The sequence below is a fragment of the Equus przewalskii genome, chromosome 4, assembly GCF_037783145.1.
Source record: "Equus przewalskii isolate Varuska chromosome 4, EquPr2, whole genome shotgun sequence".
NCBI lineage: Eukaryota > Metazoa > Chordata > Mammalia > Perissodactyla > Equidae > Equus > Equus przewalskii.
In genome coordinates, this window is record NC_091834.1 from 73,673,653 (window position 1) to 73,680,705 (window position 7,053).

General features: G+C 39.7%; 1 long non-coding RNA gene across 1 annotated transcript; it reads left to right on the forward strand.

Annotated features, from left to right (window-relative positions):
• Window positions 1–534: 534 nt before the first annotated feature.
• Window positions 535–7,053, forward strand: LOC103561373 (uncharacterized). Its single transcript, XR_547432.2, has 3 exons — window positions 535–613; window positions 742–858; window positions 6,935–7,053. It is a non-coding gene; the product is annotated as an uncharacterized lncRNA (long non-coding RNA).

The window sequence follows — 7,053 nt, forward strand, 5'->3', positions numbered from 1 at the left end:
GGGGTTCAGTTTTGTCATCTGTAAAATGGGAATAATGGTTTTTGCTTAATATATTACAAGTAATTTTTAAGGCAACTGAAAAAATATACTTATGTCAAGTTTTGGGTGAAGGAAAGATAAGCTGGTGATATGTCTGTCATTGTATCAAACATTTATTCAACAAATATTTAAGAAACATCTTTTAGCTGTAAGGCCCCTTGAAGGAAACAAGAATGAGACCAAAGGAGTGAGGAATATATAAAGGTGTAACAAAAGGTGATTCTGTGGCATAGCCTTCTTAAGTGGAAGATGCTAAACTCATGAATTACTCCAAATAAAAGAATAAAAATGAATCAAACACAATCTAGAGCACATTACAATATCCAATTTTTAATTAAAAATTAAAAGTCTATTAATTACTTTTTTTTTTGTAATTCATGTCATGATGTAATTTTATATTCACTTTGCAAAGCAGCAAAATCCAAAACCTAGGCAGGACAAACATTCTAACTATTTAAAAGAATCATCTTACTCAGTGTGTTCTAAATTCCTCTTGTTGCTGGGATATGAGAAGCCGAGGAAAGCGTGTTCCCAAAGCTATTTGTGACCACCCCTTCCTCTTCTCCCTAACAAGGTTAGTCAGCTTTCGTGCAGATCGCCCATAGGTTGAAAAAGGTCCTTATCACTGCCTGGTGATCACTGTTCCAGCTGGGGACAAGCAGGGTTCATCCAAAAGTACTGCTTCCTCTCTCCTATTGACAGGAAACCCTGCCTGTGACGAGCTGTACAAGGCCTGGCTCAGCGGCTGGCGGGACAGCAACTGGAGACTTAGGAAGAAAAACAACTTCTAAACGTGGTGTTCGTGCAAGAAAGTATCAGGTGATGGTGAACGGGGAAGGCTAATTGGGGATTTTTAAAAATACTCATATCACCATAGTCTTCCCCAGGCTAAAGAGAATTGTGATATTCACAAAAGAACTTATAAAAAGTACAAAATAAAATAATTTTCCATCTAAGACAATTTGGAACCTAGAAACTTAGCATGTAAAGAGATGGGGTGAGGCTCCATAATAGAACGATAAGTGAATTAAAATGGAGTCGCTCTTCTAAAGGACCTTCTAGAAATGGGTGTCAAAAGCTTGAATTCTTTTTTTTTTTAATTGAGTTAATGATAGGTTACAATCTTGTGAAATTTCAGTTGTACATTAATGTTTGTCAGTCGTGTTGTAGGTGCACCACTTCACCCTTTGTGCCCACCCCCCACCCCACCTTTCCCCTGGTATCCACTAAACTGTTCTTAGTCCATAATTTTAAATTCCTCATATGAGTGGAGTCATACACAGATTATCCTTCTCTCGCTGGCTTATTTCACTTAACATAAGCCCCTCAAGGTCCATCCATGTTATTGCAAATGGGATGATTTTGTTCTGTTTTACAGCTGAGTAGTATTCCATTGTATTATGTACCACATCTTCTTTATCCATTCGTCTGTTGCTGGGCACTTAGGTTGCTTCCATGTCTTGGCTATTGTAAATAATGCTGCAATGAACACTGGGGTGCATAGGACTTTTGGGATTTCTGACTTCAAGCAAAAGCTTGAATTCTTATGTTCAGTTTTGGAAGAGTGTGTTGGGTCCTATTGTTCTTAAAAATGTGCACCAAATTGCCTTAAAAACGTTCCCAGAGGAAGACTTAAAATGAAAAGCACCAGCAATCGAAGAACTGCTGCCTTGTTTTCATGTATCGATTTTCATCTACATTGTTTAAAAGAAACGCATTCATCATCAGACTTTTGTTTCGACCCTTGATTAGAGGCATCAGAGGCAGAAAATGAACCACATCCTTGAAGCTGAAGAGAGAACATGGATGGGAATGCCTATTCAGAGGGTTGGGGATTTAGACCCAAAGTTCAAGGAAAGTTCAGGGCTACTGAAACAGGGAAAAAATGCCAAAGGAGAGAAAAGATAAAAAGGTTGAAAAGGAAGCCTCAAAAATGAAATGCCTATCTTTGGAGGATGAAGAGAGAAGAAAGCAAATAATTTTACTGAATATATATCTAGATAAAAAGAAAAACCAGAGAATATAATAAATCTAGAGGTAGAGAGGTGACCAGGACTTAGACAATACAGACAGGTAAAAAAGGAAAAAAACTTGGGGGCTGGCCCGGTGGCGCAGCAGTTAAGTGCACACATTCCACTTCAGCGACTCGGGGTTCACCGGTCGGGATCCTGGGTGTGGACATGGCACCGCTTGGCAAGCCATGCTGTGGTAGGCATCCCACATATAAAGTAGAGGAAGATGGGCACGGATGTTAGCTCAGGGCCATTCTTCCTCAACGAAAAGAGGAGGATTGGCAGCAGTTAGCTCAGGGCTAATCTTCCTCAAAAAAACAAAAAGAAAAAGGAAAAGAACTTGGATCAAGTCATCAAAATTGGCAAATTGGCAAAGTTTTGAGGCTTGAGAAAACAATTTCAGTAGACTGATGAGAGCAGAAACTGGAAGAACCAGACTACAAATGAGTAAGTGGTAAGGCCATGGAGAGAACACAAAGAGATAATTCTTTCAAAAAATTGATGGAGAAAAATGAAGAGAGAGAACATTTGAGAAGGAAGAAAGCTGAAGAGCAGCTTCTCACTCTTGAAAAAGGAAAGCTCAAGTGGTGGGAATCTGAACCAAGGTGAAGAAGGATGGGGATCCTTATCTTCAAAAAAAGAAGCTAGTTAAAAAGACTGAAATTCCAAAGAACTGAAAATTAAGGTTCGGGCTGCTGTTTAGCATGACATGTAAGCCACACCAGTCAGCAGTTAGGAATTCCCTGCCCTTCTCATTCAGGCAGTTTGCTGTTTGTTTGCTTTTCCTTTGGTGAGTCTGAACATCCTGTGGTAAACCGAAGTCATCCCTGCCCTCTCCTGCCCTCTCGTCCCTCCAGTACCCCACACCCTCAGCCCACTTCTCCCTTTTTTTCCCCAAGCTGAATTTCTCTTGGAAATTCTAAGCTAGCAAATCAAGATTATTAAAACAAGCTAGGGAAATATCTCTGGTAATCAAGGAGGGATTCATTCCCCTGGAAATGGCAGCCAAAGTTTTGAAAAGAGAGAGAAGGAAGAGGGAGGTTACAGAGGGAATGGAGATGAAACTTGACTGCTGAGAGCCTGCCTGGTGGTCCAGCTTCCTGGGTCAACAAATCGGCCCAAATTTGCAGAGCTGGCTGACTCTGTATAGAAAGCAGCATTGGCAATTAGCTAAATCACTGGAGGAAAATATGCTTCCCAGCTTTAAGCCAAAGCTCCAAAGGATGTTAACAAGTCCCTTACTCAAAAATGGAACGCAAACATGGTGTGAGGTGCAGTATAATGAGGGTGGGAAATAATGCACTTCCTCAGAAATCACACACACGTGGGGATCTCCACACCTACGTGCATTCTCTTCTCTCAGCTTGAAAACCTTTCCCTGCCATCCCTTCCTGCTGAAATCTTTCCCAACCTTAACATCCAAACACTACCTCCTCCATCAAATTTTGCAAAATTCCTATACTGGAATCCTTTCCTCAGGTGATGAAACTTACTTCTATTTGGTCAGTGTGCAATGTCAGGAACTGTACCATGATGCTGGAGATGTTCCTCCTCTGCCTTCTCCCTCTCTGCTCCAGTCATTCTCTGACCTATACCTTGCTTTTTACTTTTTAACTTTATAGCATTTTCCATTAACTGATATTATAGTTATCCATTTATCTGTTTATTCTATGTCTCTTCCTACCACAATATAAGATCTATGAACACTGGAACTTTATTTAATTCATAAATATATTGCCAGAATTTTGAATAGTGCCATCACATAGTAGGCACTAGGCATATATTTGTTGAATTAATCATTACACCAAACAATCAGTCTTTTCATTTAATCTTCACAGCAATTTGTGAAATAGAAATTGCTTTGCACATTTTTTTCTGATAAAAAAATTAATATGAGGAAATCAAGGAAAAGAGAAAACTAATAAGTGCTATAAACAATCCAGGTCCTTCTGATGACAAAGCCTTATTCTCTCCATTTACATCACCTACAGCTCTAACCACACGCTGCCTTCCATGCTTACTTATGTCCTTACACGTCATACCCATAGGACTGTGAGCTCCCTAGGGGCAGGCTTAATTCTTCGTATTTCCTCCCATTCAATCCCTATGAGCTGCAGATAGTGATTGCTCACAAACGTTTATTGAGTTGAAGTTGAACTTTCTCATCTCAGCTCTAGACAGTAACTAGATTTGGGACTTATTTTTGCTTACAATCTTTGCTCACAGAAGGGGATGTAGTTTTCCACAGCTAAATCAAAATAGGTGATTTTTCTCTCAGCTAAATGACTGCTACACAGGACAAAGAGACAATAGTATATATATACAAAAGTGAAGCTGCTGGCTGGAAAAGAACCTGAACAGAATAACAAGAGGACATTTAAGGAGGCGGTGACAGTAAGAGCCTCACCGTAGAGGCAGGAAGGCTCAGAGGATGCACTGAGATATCAGAGAACAGACCCATCTGGCTGGGAACGTTGATGGCCACTGGAGTGGCCATAGATGCTGGATGCTTCCATATTCACAGAGCAAATGAGTCTAAACTCTGGATTCTCAGTAATGCAGTTTGTGAACTGGTTCTTCTGTGTATTAGATTTCTATTGCTGCTGTAACAAATTACCACAAACTTAGGGGCTTAAAACAACACAAATTCATTATCTTACAGCTCTGAAGGTCAGAAGTCCAATATAAGATTTTATAGAGGTTAAAATTAAGTTGCCAACAGGACTGTGTTCCTTCCATAGGTTCTAGGAGAGAATCTTTTTGTTATCTTTTCCAGCCTCTGGAAGTCAACTGCATTTTGTGGCTAGTAGCTCCGTTCCATCCTCAAGTCCCCTTCTGTCCTCAAGCAAGCAAGCACATCGTTCCAACCCCTGCTTTCGTCCACATTCCTTTCTCTGACTCTGGCTCTCCCACCTCCCTCTTTCATTTATAAGGACCCTTGTGATTACAGCAAGCTCACCTGGGTAATCCAGGATACCCACCCCATCTCAAGATCTTTAACTCCCGTTTGCATTGATTTAAATCATATCTATAGTCAAATACTCTACCCCTAAGCTATAGCCTCATACCTGTTAGGATGTCTATTATCAAAAAGACAACAGATAGGGGCTGGCCCCGTGGCCGAGTGGTTAAGTTCGCGCGCTCCGCTGCAGGCGGCCCACTGTTTCGTTGGTTCGAATCCTGGGTGCGGACATGGCACTGCTCATCAAATCACGCTGGGGCAGCGTCCCACATGCCACAACTGGAAGGACCCACGACGAAGAATATGCAACTATGTACCAGGGGGCTTTGGGGAGAAAAAGGAAAAAAATAAAATCTTTGAAAAAAAAAGACAACAGATAAATTCTGGTGAGGATGTAGAGAAAAGGGCACCCTTGTGCACTGTTGGGAATGTAAATTGGTACAGTCACTATGGGAAACAGTATGGAGATTCTTCAAGAAATTAAAAATAGGACTACCATATGATCCAGCTATCTCACTTCTGGGTATATATCCAAAGGAAAGGAAATCATTATCTTGAAGAGCTATCCGTACTTGCACCTTTATTGCAGGATATCCACAATAGCCAAGAAATGGAAACAAACTAAGTGTTCATCAACAGATGAATGGATAAAGAAAATGTGGTATATATACACAATGGAATATGATTCAGCCTTAAAAAAGAAGGAAATCCTGCCACTTGCAACAACATGGAGGTCATTATGCTAAGTGAAAGACAGAAAAAGACAAATACTGCATTGTATCATTCATATGTGCAATCTAAAAAAAGTTGAACTCATAGAAACAGAGAGTACAAAAGTGCTTGCCAGGGGTAAGGAGTGGGGGAAATAGGGAAAGGGTGGTAAAAGGGTATAAACTTCCAGTTGTAAGATGAACAAGGTCTGAGGATCTAATATATAACGGGGAGACTATAGGTGATAAGACTGTATTGTATAAGTGAAATTTGCTAAGAGAATAGAACTTAAATACCCCCTCCTCCAGAAAAAGGTAAACATATGAGGTAATGAATGTGTTAATTAACTAGATTGCGGGAATCTTTCCACAATGTGTATGTATATTATAATCATTATGTTGTACACTTTAAATATATTACAGTTTTATCAATTATACCTCAATAAAGCTGAAAAAAATAAAATGATCACATCTGCAAAGTCCCTTTTACAGCGCAAGGTAACTTATTCAGTTTCTGGAGAATAGGATGTGGACGTCTTTGGGGGGGGCCGTTATTCTACCTACTGCACCATATAACCCTTATTAGTTCCCATTTGGGCAATTATTTATCTTGAACAATACTGCACCCAGCTCTGTGGACTAGCCTCTACTTATACCCTCTCCCCAAAAAGAAAGGAGGACCTGAAAAATGCTCTCCTGAAGGATAATGACACTGCGTTCTAGCAAGTAAAACTTAAAATAATAAGTATGATGCTGTATTCTCCCTTTGCCCAAATGCATCATTTCTAAGATATAGAATGAAAAAGGCCCTGAAAATTCTGGGACTCAAATAATTTGACAAAAGTTGTTTGGGGGCTCCTAGTCTTTATATCAACAGCGCTGTTAAGAGAAGTTTGCGAATATAATTAAACATCCACATCTCAGACAAACTACTTAGAAATAGGTCTGATGACTACTGTAAAGAAAGTGCTATAGTCCACATCACAAAATTTCAGTTGCTTCCTTGATTATATAATTTTCACTTTTATCCTTGGGAGAATTATTTGAACACTACAGAAAGTGAAAATGAATTATCTTAAATAAAACATAATTTTGTACTTGGAGAGCAACTGTTGCTTCAGATAATGATTTTAACTGATAAGGAATCTGGAAGTTTTCTGTCCTTGAATGGTGAGTCTAATTTTCCCCCGTCTTTTCAAATTTCTCGGTAGAAAGTGGAAAATCTCTGATCCACGCCATCTGTTTGTCTCATCCAGTGGTGCATTCCAATCTCTGCAACAGAAGATTCATGACAACCTGCCAATAAAATTCCTGAGATTGTCAAAACGCA